Below are 20,150 nucleotides of genomic sequence, written 5' to 3' on the forward strand. Positions count from 1 at the left end.
TGACGACACCGTTTCATATTTAACAATTTTAACACATAGATATCAGTGAATGAACATGGATCAAAATGATATAAAAATTATAAAATTATTTATCCATATATATACATTTTTTGATAACTTTATACGTTTTCATTTTGAGTTTTAGTCGTGTGTCGATAGATGGCAGTAAATTTACAGTGACTACAAAATTTACAATGACAGGACCCCTCTATACTATCTATTCTTTTTGATATAGGTAAACATCACATTGGGTAACTCACATTATAATAGATACTGTCCCAAGTAACAATTTGTGGTTCTATAGTAGTCGATAGAACGTTTCCCAAATACCACCTAAGGTCCTATAAAATACCTAAGAAGATTGTATAAAGCCGAAATGGCGCATCTTATGTGCCATTCAGTGATATAGTAGACCTGTAGCAGTATCAGTCGTGACGTTTTAGGTCTATAAAAGTGATGTGATGATCACTTTTGTGCTAATTTGTTGTCAGTAACGCCATTATAGTATTAATTTATACTATAGTAGCATTTGAGATTCCATTATAGTGCTTGTTTTATACTATAGTAGTATTTGAAATTCTATTATAGTGCTTTTTTATACTATTGTAGAATTCATAGTTCCTTTACTACGAAATTTGCTATCAAGTTTTCCATCAACTGTTGTGAGTGGTTTTGTTGTGTGTTTACTTCACAAAAACGGTACTAAGTAAAATGGTGATAAGTAAAGACGTTATATTAATATGCGCCATTTAGATGTCGAATAATTCGGTCCTTAGTGCAAAAAGTATATGGGACGGAAGTTTTACCGTTAGAATAGTATTAGGTTAATGAGGAATTTTAAATGCCCCCTCGATTTATTTATGTTTTTAATAAAATAATTTAATAAAATATTATGATATTCACCATAGTTACTACTATACAGCCAAGAAGTAAATCCGACGCTTTTATAGGCTAACTATAGAACTTACGACGAAATATTCACCGCCATCATGATTAAAATTAGGGTTCCAAAAGAATTTTGCTGTGACCCAGTTGCACCTACAAACTCTTTAGAAAGATATAGGATTTTTTTTTAATTTAGATGTAGTCATTACTGTTGTTTCCTTTTTCAATGTGATTGGTAAAAAAAATGTGCTAATAATGGATAACGATAAATATCAAAACCGTCACGATTTTATGCTTGTATTAAATCATTGATGATAAATCTCACCTACAATCACTAATATCACTGGGGTCTTTTTTATCAATTCATTAAAATATAAAAATATTTTGTACGGAACCACATTATGTGGCTTAGGCCTGAACTTATATAAGCAAGATATAAGTAGCCATTACAGATCAAATTTATCATTTACAAGTAGTCGTTGTCTACCTTTATGTATCTAACTCGGTTTATAAAAGACATAAAAACTCAGCTACAACGCTGTTGTCTTTTAAAAGAAAAAACAAAACCACTATACAACAGTTTTGTGATATAAAAGAGTCATTGTGACGTTTACAGCGATGAGATATAATAGGGATTTAAAAACTACTAAAGCGCTTTTTAACGCTATAAATATGTCCCAAAAACGCTACTATAGAGCAAAACAGTTCTATAATAGTGTTCATATGACTACTAAAGTATTATGTACTATAGCAGTGATCTCTAAAGCCATTATATCCTATAATCGTTGTATAGTTGGGTTTTTGTCACTGTTTAAACACAAAACTATAGCGGCTTGCAGGGAACCTTAATAGCGCAAACTACTAAAGTATTATGTACTATAGCAGTGATCTCTAAAGCCACTATATCCTAAAATCGTTGTATAGTTGGGTTTTTCTCACTGTTAAAACACAAAACTATAGCGGCTTGGCAGGGAACCTTAATAGCGCAAATTAGTTGCATAAAAGTGATTCCAAATACTATTATACAGTAATATTGCTCTATAGTGATTATATTTGAACCTGTTATAGTACACGCCTATAACGGCTCTATAAAATGATGAAGTAAACCTTTACATCAATTGCTTATAGAATATATTAGCTGTATAAGCCTATAGAGCAAAAAGGTATTGCCAAGCGCTTTTATACGACAGGTGGTCATCTCTGAAACCTTAATACGACGTCTATATAAGCTTTTAGCGATAAAAACTAAAATTATAGGACTAAAATGTTACTTGGGGTGTTATTAGGGTCCGTCTAAGCGAATTCTGCACTAAGTTGCCAAGCGATAGTGTGGACTGAGGAAGCGCAGCCATAAACGAAATCATATCCAAATACCTATTTATTGTCGCCGAGATAGCTCATAACGGAATACCAACCTCAGTGGCGGATTTGCAGTCTTTGCCGCTCCAGGCCCCAGGCCCTGTAGCCGCCCCTTTCTCACCACCCATCATACTGACTACATTTTGAGTTATTTCTTGTTATCATCAGCGAATTTTTTGTCACAATTGGCCGCCCCTAAATATCTTAACGCCATAGGCCAGGGCCTACTGAGCCTTAGGGCAAATCCGCCACTGATCAACCTACACACCTATTAAAGTTAAAATATGATGGGCACGCGCCGCGAACGTGACAAATTTAAGCCCCAATCAGTATAATTGATATTGACAACCATTCAGCTCAAATGTGATGTAGGACCGGTAGTCACGGAAATCATCCTCGAAAAAACGATTAACTATATCGTAAGGAGAGCATTTTATAAGCTGTATGCTTCGTTTCTCTAAATAATCAAAACATATAAATACCGTAAAACGGCGTGAGTAGGTTTCGTGGGGAGAGGTGGGTTATGAATGGGGAGAGAAGGTTTGAGAGGGGGGTGAGAAGGGATTTTAAGGCTACTGCTACAAAAATAATGTATTCCAATTTAAAATGGAGCTATAGTAATACGCATAAAAAAAAAATCGATCCAACAATCTTCCAAAATCACCTTTGTATGAAAATCCCTCTCACCCCAAATACGAGGTACTACGGGGTGAGGTGGGTTTTAAATAAATAAATAAATAAATAAATAAATAAATATTATAGGGACATTCTTACACAAATTGACTAAGCCCCACGGTAAGCTCAAGAAGGCTTGTGTTGTGGGTACTCAGACAACGATATATATAATATATAAATACTTAAATACATAGAAAACAACCATGACTCAGGAACAAATATCTGTATCATCATACAAATAAATGCCCTTACCAGGATTCGAACCCGGGACCATCGGCTTCATAGGCAGGGTCACTACCCACTAGGCCAGACCGGTCGTCCTCTCGGTTTTCCTCTTTATCGTCAAATTTATGAAATGGAACTACCCAAAATAAAATAAAAACTAAAATACAAACGTCCGGAACACTTACACCATTCAGTTTTCATATGTAAAAATAAAATGTTATCGAGGTTTGAATTTCAGTTTTGACCCTACTCACCCCATTTTACGGTACATAAAAATATCCATAAGTCCATAAAATTCTAAGATGTATTTAAATTGACATTTATTTTTGCAATGTGTATTGTACATTATGCAACGAGGGGGGTAGTGAAATTTTGGAAATGAGGTGGTAATTCGTAAGCATTCGAGACATTAGCGTTTCGTTCTCTACGGCGCATACGATTGGCATCTTGGCTAGCCCAAGGAGGCAGGTCGCTAAGCTGCTCGCTAGCGGATATCATTGTTAAGTTTAGTTAATTTTAACAAAAAAGTAATCTATGAGTTCGATCATAAATACTTACTTAATTATTTTTAGAAGCCACTACATATCATGTTAATAACTTTTGTGCAAAAATAATTACAGATTGTTAATGGTGCGTTAAAACGCCTAAAGACCTTTGTTCGTGATTATTTTTCTATTGAACTAAAGTCTTTAATCAGGATTCGAATCGAAAGTTAGTTAAAAAGTCAAGATTGCTATTCATATTTTTGGCAACTGTATTGGGATGAAAAAAGCGCTAGGTTTTTATAGAAACTCTGGTGGCTGAACCTGCTGCATGTTAAACGGCGAGCCGGCCCGGCCGCATCGCACCGTAGACGCGACGTCCTTGCTCGGTGCATGCGACTGTTTAGGATAAGTTCCCGACCCGACATTATGAAGTGTGCCACCTCCACCTCCACCTCCAGTAAACACCGCAACTGGGTCAGTGACGATCGGGAACCTTGCTCCGTCCGTTCCGTGCACGATGTTGCTACGAGCCCCCCCCCCCCCCCCACCCCGCCCGCGACTCGCCTTATCTAACTGGGTTACTTCACTGCACTGGACCCTGAACGGACTGAGCTCCTAACACTGCGGCTAAAAGACCATTTTTGCTCGGTTAAGCGACGTTACATATTAAGTGAGACAATTAAGGATTCTAAGTAGGTACGTTGTCAACAACGATGCCGGAAGCGATCAGTGGTTTTCGACACACACGAGGACTAGCACGTAGGCGAAGCAATCATAATTATAGGTACCTATATATTTTATTTTGAGTTCGAAGTAATAAGAAGGTGAGCGTGATAATTCAGGATTAATATTTTTAACAGAAAGTTTTTAGACTTCATTCTTTTCCTAGTTATTTATAGAATAATACAGTTACATACAGTTACATACTTAAAACTTCTAATTTACTGTGAAATCTATTTACTCAAGGATCAAATCGAAATTACGAATTGTTCGTAGCCCGTAGAGGCCGGCTACGTGCCGATCTACGCACGCACGGAGCGGCGGCGGCGGCGGCGGCGGCGGCGGCGGCGGCGGCGGCGGCGGCGGCGGCGGCGGCGGCGGCGGCGGCGGCGGCGGCGGCACGCGACATGCGCGCGCGCACCGCTGGGCCTTATCACACGAGAACCGGATTCAGCCAGAATTTACTTAACGTTTTTTTTCCGCTGAGCTCATTATAACAATCTCCCCTCTTCAGACTAATTAAACTGTACCTACAGGAGGAGCCGCTTACGTCCTTCATTAATATAGTCAGTTATTGTAGTCAATATTTTTTTACACAGAATGATGATAAAATATAAAATATGATGATTTTATGATGTTAAAATGGCATAACTGCTCACCACTGCAAGATCACTTTTAATTTGATCACTCCGATAAGACTGCTCGCTTTGTAATGAGGCCACCCAAGGGTGGGTGTGAAGTTCGGTATAAACTTTTGTAATCGTATTCGATAGGTATTCTTTTGTGTGATATATGTAATGAATGGCAGCGTCTCCCAACTTTACGTGATATTGCGTCAGACCAGACGGTGGCACTAAATATAGCCGCGGACAAAGAACGGTGACCGAAGACTTTAAAATTATGCTGTATACATAACTGTATTAACTGTGGCTTTATCATTTAGTTGAGAGCACAGGTTCAGACGATGGTCTGCATATTGGTATTACATCACATAGCATTTCATCAACATGATGTAAACTGTTATGTTTAGGAGAACCGAGTGCGTACTTTCTTAAGGTGCGACCACACCGCTACTTATTAATTATTAACACGATAACGGTACGGAATAGCAGTGACGCACCGTAAGCGTCGCTACCGTTTTTATCGCATGCTTTAACTTAACCATAGGTGCGATAGGTGCGAAAAAGTTGCAAAATGCGTTTTTAGGATTTTAGACCCAAAATGTGACATTCGGATGTCGATTACGATTACAGCATTAGATATAAATACACCGTTTTAACTATTTACTGCTCTGCAGCAGTCGTCAATCGAGTGATGATACTGCCAATACCTACCCTGGATACGCGCAATTAACCAATCGCGATTATAACTTTCATGGACTCACCAAGAACAATACAATTAAAGCTAAAACGAAAAACCATCGCCAGAAACACATTTTCCTATTTAGGTACAAACACCTCTAACAACTAACGGCTCGATTCTGAAAATGAATTAGATTTCTACTAGACTTCAACAAGTTATTACGATATGGATAATTTAAAGATATTTGTAAGATAGATATGTCAAATTTGACGTTTCCGCGATTCTGGAGGTCCTCTTGAACGATTTCGACAAGTTATGACTTAGATATCCAAGTCACATCTAGTCGATATCTAATGTAGATCTAGTTGATCTCTAAATCGTCTCTAGATCTTGTGATTATCTCGAAATCCGAATAGGCCTGTACAGATGTAGTGCATAATTGTTATCCATCGTATTTTTTCGGAATCGTTCGTACGTTTGCATCGAGACTGACTGAAATAGCAAGAGACGTTCGTAATTTTCCGTAAAAATATGATGGCAATTAAATAACTATATCTTTACAATATAGCCGTCACAGTATGCGCTTGTCGAGATGTTTTATATTAGTGGAGGTCAGGTCAATGTACCTAGCAGACATAGTGCTCCACCAAATTCAAAAAACTTTTAAAGCGTTCCGAACAAAATGTTGTTACGGAGAACTGAACGTCACTTCGGCGTTGTAAATCGGTAACCTACAAAAGTTTTTATCATTGATACTCGTAATTTGGAACAGCTTCAATTTCATCATTAATCAACATGTCAGTGAATGAGTGAAAACTGCCTCTTCAATGAGTCATTTAATTTGTTAAAAAGAGAAGTTATAACAGAAGATTATCGAACATAAGGCCACCTCGCTCGCAGCTCATAAAGCCACCTGCGGGATTATATGGACAGTTGGACACCTGCTGTTGTATAGATTAAGATAATGTATAATCTGGTATCTGAGTTACCGAATGTGTGAATCACATGAGATAAACGGCATGTGCGATAACATAACATAACGTTGTGTGTGCGGCTACACACAACACAGAAGCACGGCGCCGTATCCGGGGTCAGCATCCACTGTTCAAGGGACCAGGCCTTGTTCCAATTAAAACGGTTCAGGTTTAGGTGCCTAGCCAAGTTACTGTATCATATAGTGACAGGCTAAATTGTAGGTTCTTGAAACGCGAATTATCAGTAAAAATGCATCGGAGTGATAATACAAATTTGTATAAGTTGATACCACTTGATAATTTACAACTTTTAAAACCTCGCTCTGAGTTGGATAAAAATTCATTATTTGTTTCGCCAACAAAAGCGAGTGTATTGGAAAAGTAGATATCCTAAGGTTTTTTTACACCAGAACTATGGTAATATTTATTTATTTTTTATTTAGGTATTTAAAAATTTAAATCAGGCAACAAGGCCCATATTACAAATACCTTACAGACTAACATACATTATGTATTTTATAAACTTAAAACTAAACACTATTTAACGCTATGTTTAGATGTAAAATTATCTTAATGCTGCCAAAAAATATTGTTTAATACGCTTCTACACATACTTAATCATTGAGAAAAAACATGTACCTGTAACGTGTAGGCCCGTGTAGGCTAGACTAGGTCCGGTATACCGGGTGTGGCCTGTAACACGAGCAAATAATTAAAACATAGATTGTACTCCTCAAACACAAACGGTGACACTTTTGTTCAACAACTTTTAAAAATTATGAAGTATTTAGACTCCCTATTTTTCATACAAAATAAATATTATCTTCAATGGACGCCATCGCCACGCCATATAAAATTATCATTGTGATTGACGTTGCTTGTCACGCCTTAAACATAACAAAATTCGCAATACATTGCGTCTTAGAATAAACTTTAAAGTGTATTAAAAATCAAACCCTAAGTTATTTTTTAAAGTCGCTGAACAAATGTTAGTGAGTATGAGGAGTACAGCATACTGTTTAATTTTTTGCTCATATTACAGGCCACACCCGGTATATAAATATAATACTCGTGATAAGTAACAGCATCAGCACTATGTAGGCCATTGGCTAGACGAGCCAATTAACTTACTCACGGCTTATTAATAACTTATCGCGAGGCTTGATTAACGGCGCGGCGGGTTAGGTAAGCCGCTATCTGGCACGCCTCCGCCACGCTGCTCCGTCGTAATTTTAACCACTCCACATTATTATTTAGGTGTTCTTTATGTTACTATTACGTACTTTTAGGGTTTGTCTGCCTGTCTGTCTGTCCGTCCGTCCGTCTGTCCGTCCGTCCGTCCGTCCGTCCGTCCGTCCGTCCGTCCGTCCGTCCGTCCGTCCGTCCGTCCGTCCGTCCGTCCGTCCGTCTGTCTGTCTGTCTGTCTGTCTGTCTGTCTGTCTGTCTGTCTGTCTGTCCGTCTGTCTGTCTGTAAGAGTTGGTGCATAACTGACTTGACATTCGAAGATTCCAGGAGTCCCCGCACTAGGCTAGGCGTGTATCGCGGGAGACCAAGATGTACATTGTATGTCATGCAAGTTAACTAGAGAAGAAAGATATTTTTACAATTGTGTATACTATGTCTATCTGTTATTACATTTACTATTAATTTTGTTTCTATATGTTCAACTTTAGTTTCAATTATATATTATCTTAGTATAATTACAGTGAAACCTGGTTAATTGGCACCTGGATAAATGGAAAACCTCAATAATTGCAACCAAAAGTCCGGTCCCGGTCCCTTGAGACCAAAAGGCCTCTATAATTGAAATTTTGGAACCTCTATAATTGCAATTTAGATTTTAGGGCTTTTCGTAATTTTGCCTCTGTAATTGACCACGTCGCAACTAAGACCTCTATAATTGACACTGTGCTAAAAAAATCCGTTATTTTTACTCTCCTTTTTACCTCTATTATTGAAACGAGTCTTACTTATTACCTCTGTATTTGAAATAATGTAGTTGTAGACAGCAGAAACAATATTTTAATAGCAATGATCATTTTATTTATATCTTCATCCAGAATTCAATTTATTTATTGGGTATCTATCACAGCCTGTAGTAGGTGAAATATTTTTGATTAAATCAAAAACAAAGTATTCTTTTTACATTCCAATAAAACTTTCTTCTATAATTCAAGGGAATTTTTTAAACCCAAATGATTAATAAGAAAATAAAGTAGTAATTAATGTAGTGTAAAAGTGCAAGTATAGACAGAAGCTATATATAGACCAGAAACCCAGAACGTAAGCGTGTAAATCAAGGCCTATTGACTTCCTTGAAACGATGTGACCCTTCAAAATTGTGCATGTGTTGTCCGTTCCCAGACGAGATTGCCAGTAATTAACATCAAAATATTTTACTACAGCAACATTGCTAGAACTGGCTTTGTCTATAGATGCGATTTCTAGGAACAAATCAAATTATTTTGATTTGTATTTTATGAAGTAGTCATATGTAAATTATTATTTATTTTTTGATATATGTATATTATTATCTATTATATTTCAGTTTTTCTTTGTCTATGTTCATAAAATCTACGAAGGGTAGACGTGCCTCTACCCTCCTTGATAAAATAAAAAAAAATCTTTGTCAATTGGCCTCTTTGATAGGCCTTGATTTGGGTCTGGCCGGTAAGAACATAGACAAGATAAAAGTCTGTAATGTCAATGCTGTCATTTAAGTCATTTAATGCAAAAATATCAATTTTCATATAAAACGATTTATTCACTTGAAATATATTTATTTACCTATTAATTTTAAAAATAAAATCTATTCATATGTACGAGCAACATATCTAAATGCGTCTTCGCACAGACTTAGTTAAATTTAAACCGTTGTCTCTCTTCCTTCCTTGCTGTATGTATCCGGCAATGGCGACTTTATCAACAATTCTTATCCGGATTATGGAAAGCCCTAATGTGTGTGTGGAAACCGTTGTAGTAAATCAGAAACAGCGATAATTTCAAGGTAAGATATATATTAATCTTTAAATAAAAATGAGCGTGCTAATTACCAAATTCAAATATAATAATTTAATCTTACTATCCCCGTAAGTCCCGCGGACGCGTCCGAAATTATAATCAAAATTCAACATAGATGTAAAACCCCACATTGTTTAAGCTGGTAACCCTAGGAATTAGCGACGTTAGTAATTAGGAAGATAGATTATATTGTTTAATTTTTTGACTATTTTGTTTTAGAAAGTGAATCAGCAGATGGCTTGAGCGTGAGATAATAATATAATCCTGGGCCGTCATATGATTTCTTGGAAAAAGCTCAGAAGGGCACGTATCTGCCGCATATCCAAACTAGTTTCCCGGTGACCAAGAACGCTGCGCGGAGCTGTGAAGCAGAAAATGTCCGATAACCGGATAGATGTAATAACAACTTGTAACCATTTGCCATATCAGTGTATGTATTCATATGTATTATGAAAATATTTATATCTTAATAATACGTAACTTTTTGTTACCTTTTATATTTCACGAATTTCTGAATATAGTACCTAATCATTATCTTTTAACGTATTTTTTTACTTATTTGTGAAATGCTAATTTCAGAGCCCAACAACGTGCACACTAGCGCCACTGCTAAATAATCGTGATTATTTAAATTTAACGACATGTATTTAAAAAAGGGGCCGCTACGGACTGTATTGTGTATTTAGGTACCTTTTGAATACATCAAACTAGATTTTATGTTGCTGGATTCGTCGATCTATGAGCTCAAAACAAAAACGGCCGTTTTAACTTTGGACGGGTAGATTGACGAATCCAATAACATAAAAACTAGTTTAATGTATTCAGCAGTGGCGCTAGTGTGCACGTTGATGGGCTCTTAAAAACCTGACCCCAACAAAAAAGAAAAAAATACAAAAAGAAATTCCCTCTCTGGGATTCGAACCCAGGACCATTAGCTTCCTGAACTGAATTACTGCCAATACCCGCTAGGCTAAACGGGTTGTCAATTCTAATTACAATGGTATCCTACCAGAGCGCTAGTAGTATAAACGAACTTTTGAAAGGGACATTTTTTTGTATGGAGTTATCGTTCTTCTCCTAGTGAGTATTATATTCTTTGGTGTAAATCTACTTTCAATGGTTATTTGCACCTCCATAAAAGAAATTTGTCAGAACGCAACCTCTATTAAGAGCGCTCTTACAAGAAAAGTCGAAATAATGCAAAATTGATGATACTAGTCGACGAAATTCAGGACTTTGCGCTCATTATTAGAAACAATGAGTACTTGTTCCAGTAAAAGCGTCTTCTTATCTTTATAAATGTCGTTGTAAATATTAGAAAAAGGACTTATTAAATTAGTAATGATTTTTTTTCTGATGGTCGTTTCCGAAAAACCCCGTGAAGCACTGAATGGCGAGCTCTTATTTGGAAATGTTGAGAATTTTACTCTGCTAAACCTGGCTATTTTGTATTACTAATACCCTGTACTTTATGCATATCAAACTATATTTTTCCTACATACCTTTGAGAAAGAGAAAATCAAAGTAAAACGAACTCGATTTTCTCTCCGAAACAAGTGTCAATTCCTACGAAAATCTACTTAATATCGAAGTCATTTTCATACTCAAGCAATCTGCAACGTTTGCTTATACTGTTGGTATACATTAGTGTTTATGAAATTCTACTATAATTTTTTGGCAATTTTTTGAAAACTACTCTATATTACCGATGACGCGCGCTGCGCCAGCTCAGTGCCGCGGCAGAGCTTGTAGAGGCAGGACGTGTGTCGGTCGGCTCCGCACATTTTCAACGGCGACGACGAGGTTTTTTATCATTGTGTGCGGCGGGCGCCGTGTAAAACGCTATACTGTGTGCGTGTAAACCGCAACGAGAGACTTTGATCCTAGCACCGTTTTTATAGTATTATAATTTATAATGGTACAGTTTAATAAACTACCGGACAGGATTAAAAATATTTGAAACGACCTGACATTCTATATGTATTTATTTGACTCAAGATAGTACTCAGGGTCTGATGATGGAGCCGGAAGGTGGGCACCGGTACCAATCAACCATGCAACTAAACCACTTTGTGTTTAGGCTCGTTTTATTCATCTCAACAAGATCTTTGACACAAGATAGTACTCAGGGTCTGATGATGGAGCCGGAAGGTGGTCACCGGTACCAATCAACCATGCAACTAAACCACTTCGTGTTTGGGCTCGTTTGATTCGGCTCAACAAGATCTTTGACTTAAGATAGTACTCAGGGTCTGATGATGGAGCCGGAAGGTGGTCACCAGTACCAATCAACAATGCAACTAAACCACTTCGTGTTTAGGCTCGTTTTATTCGTCTCAACAAGATCTTTGACTTAAGATAGTATTCAGGGTCTGATGATGGAGCCGGAAGGTGGTCACCGGTACCAATCACCCATGCAACTAAACCACTTCGTGTTTGGGCTCGTTTGATTCGTCTCAACAAGATCTTTGGCACAAGATAATACTCAGGGTCTGATGATGGAGCCGGAAGGTGGTCACCGGTACCAATCAACCATGCAACTAAACCACTTCGTGTTTAGGCTCGTTTGATTCGTCTCAACAAGATCTTTGACACAAGATAGTACTCAGGGTCTGATGATGGAGCCGGCAGGTGGTCACCGGTACCAATCAACCATGCCACTAAACCACTTCGTGTTTAGGCTCGTTTTATTCGTTTCTATAAGATCTTTGACACAAGATAGTACTCAGGGTCTGATGTTGGAGCCGGAAGGTGGTCACCGGTACCAATCAACCATGCAACTAAACCACTTCGTGTTTAGGCTCGTTTGATTCGTCTCAACAAGACCTTGGACACAAGATAGTACTCAGGATCTGATGATGGAGCTGGAAGGTGGCCACGGGTACCAGTCTACCATGTAACTGAACCACTTCGTGTTTGGGCTCGTTTGATTTGTCGCAACAAGATCTTTGACACAAGGTAGTACTGAGGGTCTGATGATGGATCCGGAAGGTGGTGACCGGTACCAATCAACCATGCAACTAAACCACTTCGTGTTTGGGCTCGTTTTATTCGTCTCAACAAGATCTTTGACTTAAGATAGTACTCAGGGTCTGATGATGGAGCCGGAAGGTGGTCACCGGTACCAATCAACCATGCAACTAAACCACTTCGTGTTTGGGCTCGTTTGATTCGTCGCAACAAGATCTTTGACACAAGTTAGTACTCAGGGTCTGATGATGGAGCTGGACTGTGGCCACGGGTACCAGTCTACCATGTAACTGAACCACTTCGTGTTTGGGCTCGTTTGATTTGTCGCAACAAGATCTTTGACACAAGGTAGTACTGAGGGTCTGATGATGGATCCGGAAGGTGGTCACCGGTACCAATCAACCATGCAACTAAACCACTTCGTGTTTGGCTTCGTTCGATTCGTCGCAACAAGATCTTTGACACAAGTTAGTACTCAGGGTCTGATGATGGAGCTGGACTGTGGCCACGGGTACCAGTCTACCATGTAACTGAACCACTTCGTGTTTGGGCTCATTTGATTCGTCGCAATAAGATGTTTGACACAAGATACTACTCAGGGTCTGATGATGGAGCTGATGATGATAGACAGGTACCCGTCGCCACCTTCGCGCTCCATCATCAGACCCTGAGTACTACCTTGTGTCAAAGATCTTGTTAAGATGAATAAAACGTGCCTAAACACGAAATGGTTTAGTTGCATGGTTGATTGGTACCGGTGACCACCTTCCGGCTCCAACATCAGACCCTGAGTACTATCTTGTGTCAAAGATCTTGTTGAAACGAATAAAACGAGCCTAAACATGAAGTGGTTTAGTTGCATGGTTGATTGGTACCGGTGACCACCTTCCAGCTCCATCATCAGACTCTGAGTATCACTTAGTGTCAAAGATCTTGTTGAGACGAATCAAACGATCCTAAACACGATGTGGTTTAGTTGCATGGTTGATTGGTAATGGTACCTTCCAGCTCCATCATCAGAGCCTGAGTACTGTCTTGTGTCAAAGATCTTGTTGAGACGAATCAAACGAGCCCAAACACGAAGTTGTTTAGTTACATGATAGACTGGTACCCGTGGCCACCTTCCAGCTCCATCATCAGACCCTGTGTATCTTCAGTGTCAAAGATCTTGTTGAGACGAATCAAACGAGCCTAATCATGTTACTACATGGTTGATTGGTATCCGTGACCACCTTAATCATCATCAGATCCTCAGTACCAGTTCGTTTTTAAACCCTCGTTGATACAAACTTTACAACCTATAGGTACCAAATGCAATGACGAAACATGTAAATAAGCGAGTAGGTACCTATAATTTCTTTCGAGTAATATACCTTCATAAGTACATATCATACAAGTATGGGGCTATTCATAAATTACGTCGTTTCAAATGGGAGGAGTGGGGGGGGGGGGGGGTCTGGACATCGGATGATGGTAACATGACGTAGGAGGAAACAGATTCATCCGAAGCTTGATTTTTGGATGATTTGAGGGGTGGGGGGGGGTCAAAAATCGTCAAAAATAGATGACGTAATTTATGAACAGCCCCTATGTACATTTGCACTGCATTTAGTATTTTCGTACTTACCAAATAACAGTTTTAGAACTTTAAAAGTTAAGTACAGTTAGTGTTGTTATGGTTGATTTCAATATGCTTCGCGAAGGATCAAGAATGTTTAATCCATCATTGTAGTGCGAGCGTGGTAGAAGGGATCGGCGTACTGAGCTCGCACGGCCTGCCGCAGCGCGTAAAATACCTAAACTCGCTCAACGCCGAAATGTAATAGCGCTCTTAATGAAAACCTCTATAATTGACACAACGATTTTTTGAACCTCGTTAATTGACACGACCTGCTTAAATGAAAAACCTGGTTAATTGACAAAAAATGGCCGGTCCCTTGAGATTGCAATTATCCAGGTTCCACTGTAGTTAGTTTTATATCTATTAAAGTCGTGTGTTTAACAATTTATAGAAGTATAACGTCTCAATCTGATTGTAATCAAGTGATAATAACCAACTAAACAATAACCTTGTAGCCACATGCACAGTGCGACATATTATATTACTTCACAAGAACATGATAACTTACTGACATTATGCAATTATGAATTTTGATTGTGTTTAGAATTATTTATTTATTTAATCTTTATTGGACAAAAGAAAAACCTTATAATATAAAAGGCGGACTTAATGCCATAAGGCATTCTCTACCAGTCAACCTTATGGCTAAGCAGAGAGGTTAGAGGGGCTGGAAGCGGCAGATCTAGTCCTTTTGCTATTTAGGGTTAGAAGCTAGGTTACGAGTATCTCGGAGCCAGCATGCAGGCGACATACATACGTTACTCATACCCTTGTCTGCTGCAGCACAAACACTCTCCCAGGCATCACCTTTAACAGGATCACTGTGTCAGCGGCATAGCAGATTATTGCAGCTTGGGAAAGGGAAACGTTGTAAATGTTCTTGATGTAGATTATATACGAATAATGTAGGACCAAGCACGCTTCCCTGCGGCACCCCACAATCCACTTTGTCCAGCCCGCTCCTGTAGCAATCCACTTTAACTAACTGGTGGCCTTCTGTCCAATAGATAACTTTCCAACCAGGCCATTTAACTCTTATTATCTGTCATTTAATTACATCATTTTGAAGATAAACACAAAATAGTGCGAATTTCGTAGCTGGGGTTATAGGGGATAGCAATGGGGTGAGATGGGAAAAGGTATGGGGCAAAACTTTCGGATTAGCTTACCTTGATCCGCTTTCCGTATCACTCTCGGCTCATCCTTATCGCTCCTCTTCCGCATGATGGGTCACCAGGTCGCCACCACCCTGGTCCAGGTCCAGGCCCCATATCTTACACCTCTCACTTCTAGTGATTATAGTTTTTTTTAATGTTATAATTTAGCTACGCAGTATTGCCACAAGAAAAAGAAATATGTCTAAAAGTATAATAAAATTACTCTTAGAGCAACCTGAACCAGAAAATCAAAGTAGTAACTGAAAACATCCACGTCCTTTCTGCCCCCTCAACCCCTACTCACCGCACCGGTAACCGGCTTCCATTATCCGACCAAGTTAGAGGTATATTCGAACAGATACATCGCAGCTTGGTTTGAAGCTGATGCTCGCAGTGTATCTCGCTCGCGCACATACTATGGGGTTGGCGACTGTCAAAGGTTTTCAGTTTTGTTCTGTTATATTATAATGTGATTTGGCTAAGGCCACCGGCATCCAGGCAATAAATTAAAAAAAAAAAACAAGAATTTGACACTATTGCTGGATGCGGGTGGCGCAAGACCGGTCATTGTGGCACTCTTTGGGGGAGGCCTATGTCCAGCAGTGGACGTCCTTTGGCTGATATGATGATGATGATGCAATTATTTTCAGAATATATTTATTTATTGGGGCACTGGAGCCTTAGTCACTTTTTCTTAGTATATGACATTTATTTCAGTTTAAAACAAAAATTGTTGAAATCGGTTCACATGATAAAGAATAAATAAAAATAAATATAACAGGTAAATAACAGGTAAATCCCGTGGCATTCATTTTAAATCGGGTCAGTAAGGAATAGCCGAAATATTATGTCGAGCCGAACACACGTTGACAAAAACAAATATAAGGACATCTCTTTCTTGAAACCGACTGTAATATATGTGCGTAAACATATTGCGGTCCCCTTGTAACGCGCGCTATATGCGGGTTCAGTAGGTACCTACACGAGTGAAACAATGGCGCTTATCGCGAGGGTATCGCGGGTCAGATGCCTTATCACGCCGGTATACTTTTATTTTTGGCAATATTTCATTAATGGAAATAATGGGTATTATTCGATTATATAATTTTGAATATCTGCAGTGTATCCGTGTCATGTAGTGCATGTGCATCTTATTGGACACAACGACTCGCGACTACCCTTATTAGACATACAATATAATCTATGGGGTAGCCCCTACGACGCATATGCTGCGTCATGTATCAACGAATAGAGCTATTTAGCAAAATGGCGGGAAAACGATGCTACAGGCTACGGCGTAGCACTCGTAGTAGCCGTAGCACACCTGTGAACTGAGAGAACTATCCCTAAAGGAAAACTCTACTTGACATCTCGTAGCAGTTTTCGGGAAAATTAACTCTCATGTTCAGCCAAGCAATCTCAGAATGGTAAAACGTTTTTTAGGGTTCCGTACCAAAAAGGTACAAAAGGAAACCTTATGGTGCGTCTCTGTCCGTCCGTCCGTCCGTCTGTCTATCGCATTGCTAAATATCTCGAGAACTAACTAAAAAAATTAATTATGAATTATGAACTACTTAAGCTATCAATTTGAAATTTGGAATAGTAATGAACAACGCTAACCTAATATGTTTATATTGGAAGTGTAATTTTTTTAGGGTTCAGTACCTCAAAAGGAAAAAACGGAACCTTTATAGGCTTATAGGATCACTCGTGTGTCTGGCTGTCCGTCTGTCACAGCCTATTTTCTCCGAAACTACTGGACCAATTAAGTTGAAATTTGGTACACATATGTAAGTCTATGACCCAAAGACGGACATGTAACGTACATAAACGAATTTTAAACATGGGGGGCACTTTTGGGGGGTAAATGAGACAATTAAAAAACAAAGTTTTGCAAATTATATCGTGTTACATATCAAATGAATGAGATCATTGTAAGAATCTCAAATATATATTTTTTATAATTTTAAAATAAATAGTTTAGAAGTAATTTAAGAGAATAGGTAAAAAATGACCATTCCCCCGCTTTATCTCCGAAACTACTGGGTATAACATTTTGAAAAAAAAAAATACACAAAATAGGTCTTTACTTTACATATAAATCACAGAAAAACCGATTAGAAATGTGCAGTCAAGCGTGAGTCGAACTTAATTACTTAGTTTTGATCCGACCCTTACGGTTTGTTTAAAGACATTTCACTCACGTTTCACATTAACAAATACATTGTTAAACATTGTGTAATGTATCCCTTGGAACGCGAGTCCGACTCGCACTTGGCCGGTTTTTTATTTTATTTTTATTAATTATGGAAAATGCCCAATATAAAGAGGGGGAATAATTTTTAAGTCTCGTTACTAGGTCGAGTGGAAAGAGCTGAAATTGAAAATTACAAAACAATTTTTTTTATTCATAGTCAAAAAAATAGACTTATGAAGAAAAAAATACCATTGCCCTCCCCCCCTTATCTCCGAAGTTTACCAACGAAAAATTATGTTTTTTTTTTCATAATGATTATCATAAATTACAGGAAAAATATAATCACACTTTGAAAACTTATTTTTTAGTATTAAAATTCCTCTTCTAATTTATTTTGCAATTTAGGCCCCTTTGCGGGTGTTTATTATAATTGAGATATCTATGAGATTACACTAAAAACAGCTTCTTTCAAATAAAACAAATAGTTATTACTATTACAAGTATTAGAACTTTAGAACAAATTTAGAACAAAAGGTCGCGGGAGTCCGCTGCAATACAGGTCGCGCTAGTTATATAGTTAACCAATTTGCCGATAGATGGCGTTGTACACAATTACGCTTAGTATACTTCTGGTGAAAAGTCTTTCGTCATTATAGTTAGGTACTTACATGAGCAATTTGAAAGTTTGTACGGAACCCTCGGTGCGCGAGTTAAACGAACTCGCACTTGACCGGTTTTTTTTTACCGACCGCTATGCTTCAATTCGTCAACTTTACTTCTTCTTATGCGTATTGTCAAAGTAAATTTTGTAGTCCCAGTACTTGTACAGTGCCATCTATCGACACAGCATTAAAACCACCCCACGCCACGCCGTAATGGCGGGGCTTCCAGCACATTAGCTGAGACTGTCCTATTGTCACATAACTCACGTAGATGTAAGTAATTGAGCTTATTTATATTACATAATTATATTGTCTAGGTTAAGTGTAGCTTAAGACTCTTAAGAGTGTAAAACCAATTGTAATTTATAACCTTTGTTGTGGCAATAAATGATTTATCTATCTATCTATCTATCTATCTTAAAACTTTTAGAACGCCATTTGACTTTGATCCTTGTTCTTTCACTGATATGTGTCAAAATTGTTAAATATCAAATGGTCTCGCCATCTACCCGAGTATAGGCCAAAGGCCAAAGCTATGGCGCCATCATTTCGTGCGAACATTTTTCTTGATTATCGAAGGCACGTTTTTTTCCTAGACTTTATTAATATTATACAAATGAGGATTTAGACTAGAGGAATATTGTGAAAGTAAATTATATAGTCAGTGCATTTACTGCCATCTTTCGACACAAATGAATACCTACACCTCTCTGACATTGGGGATTTTATCTGTCTTGTATCTATTCAACGTGCAAATGACTTTATCTCGCAATTTCCAGAGAGGAGATTACGACTAATGATAAATAAATAAACCACACATACAAGTGATATAAGGAAAACTATCTATTAAGTAGATTAAAATTGACTGTTTCGTTATTAAACCGTACCTTATTTAATGTAGAGAGGGCACTCAACCGACACCGATGACACCATATGGTTGTATGGTGGCATAACTTACTCGTACGACTAGAGTCACGAGATATTTATATATAAACAATCAAACATAATCCAAAAATATTTATTACATTACCTAGCTATTGGTCCATTCAGCAACGCTATTATAGCGCGAACTGAATAAATAAACGATAGAACAGTTCTAATCTACAAAATATATGTATTTATGTTCTTACGTTAAAATCTATCAAAATGTTTGTGGAACCTCGCTAACTCGAACCTCGATACGACGAAATCCTCGTTTACACCGATGCCGATCAAGCAAACACAAACAAAACAGACAACCATCTATCCACACGTTCGTGTTTACTGTTTGGTGGTTGGTGTTCGCCGTGGTTTGGCAAGCACGTGGAGCCGGCAGAACATAAATAATCTTCATAAATAGCCTGACAATGTTACGAGCAAAAGCTAATAGAAGTGTTGAGTGTATATATAAGTACCTACAGAGTTACAACTAGCTGGTCTTCCACTACAACATTGACGCAAACATAACTACATCCACGCGTTTAAGAAATATCTAGAAATAACGATGATAATATTTATCTGGTATCTTATGGAAAATAACATGAATTGTTATGCTTAATGGCGACAGTAGCGTCGTTACGTTACGGGTGACGGGTTATGATGACAATAATGATTAAATATTACGGACTAATTATTATAAACAATACCTACGACAATGCAGAGCACAGCGGGTCGCTCACGCCACCCGTTGACGCAAACCCGCAGGGCACCTACTACTACCGTCATTTACAGTAAATATGTACGTGATATATAGTATGCAGTACCTATATGTCACCTTGCCTTTTATGTTCATTCGCTACAAGTATATATGCGCCACCTAACTAGCTAACTAGTTAGATCTGACCAAATCTGACTTATCGGGTCCGTGCACTGCGCGAGTAGGTACACCGTACGTACAAGTTTACAATAATACAACTA

At 38.2% G+C, this 20,150-nt stretch overlaps 1 long non-coding RNA gene across 1 annotated transcript; it reads left to right on the forward strand.

The window, feature by feature from the left end:
- Positions 1-9,059: 9,059 nt before the first annotated feature.
- LOC134800096 (uncharacterized) lies at positions 9,060-10,240 on the forward strand. The gene is made up of 2 exons (XR_010145502.1): positions 9,060-9,633; positions 9,867-10,240. It is a non-coding gene; the product is annotated as an uncharacterized LOC134800096 (long non-coding RNA).
- Positions 10,241-20,150: the final 9,910 nt, after the last annotated feature.

Source organism: Cydia splendana, chromosome 2 (genome assembly GCF_910591565.1).
Source record: "Cydia splendana chromosome 2, ilCydSple1.2, whole genome shotgun sequence".
In the NCBI taxonomy this organism is placed as follows: Eukaryota; Metazoa; Arthropoda; class Insecta; order Lepidoptera; family Tortricidae; genus Cydia; species Cydia splendana.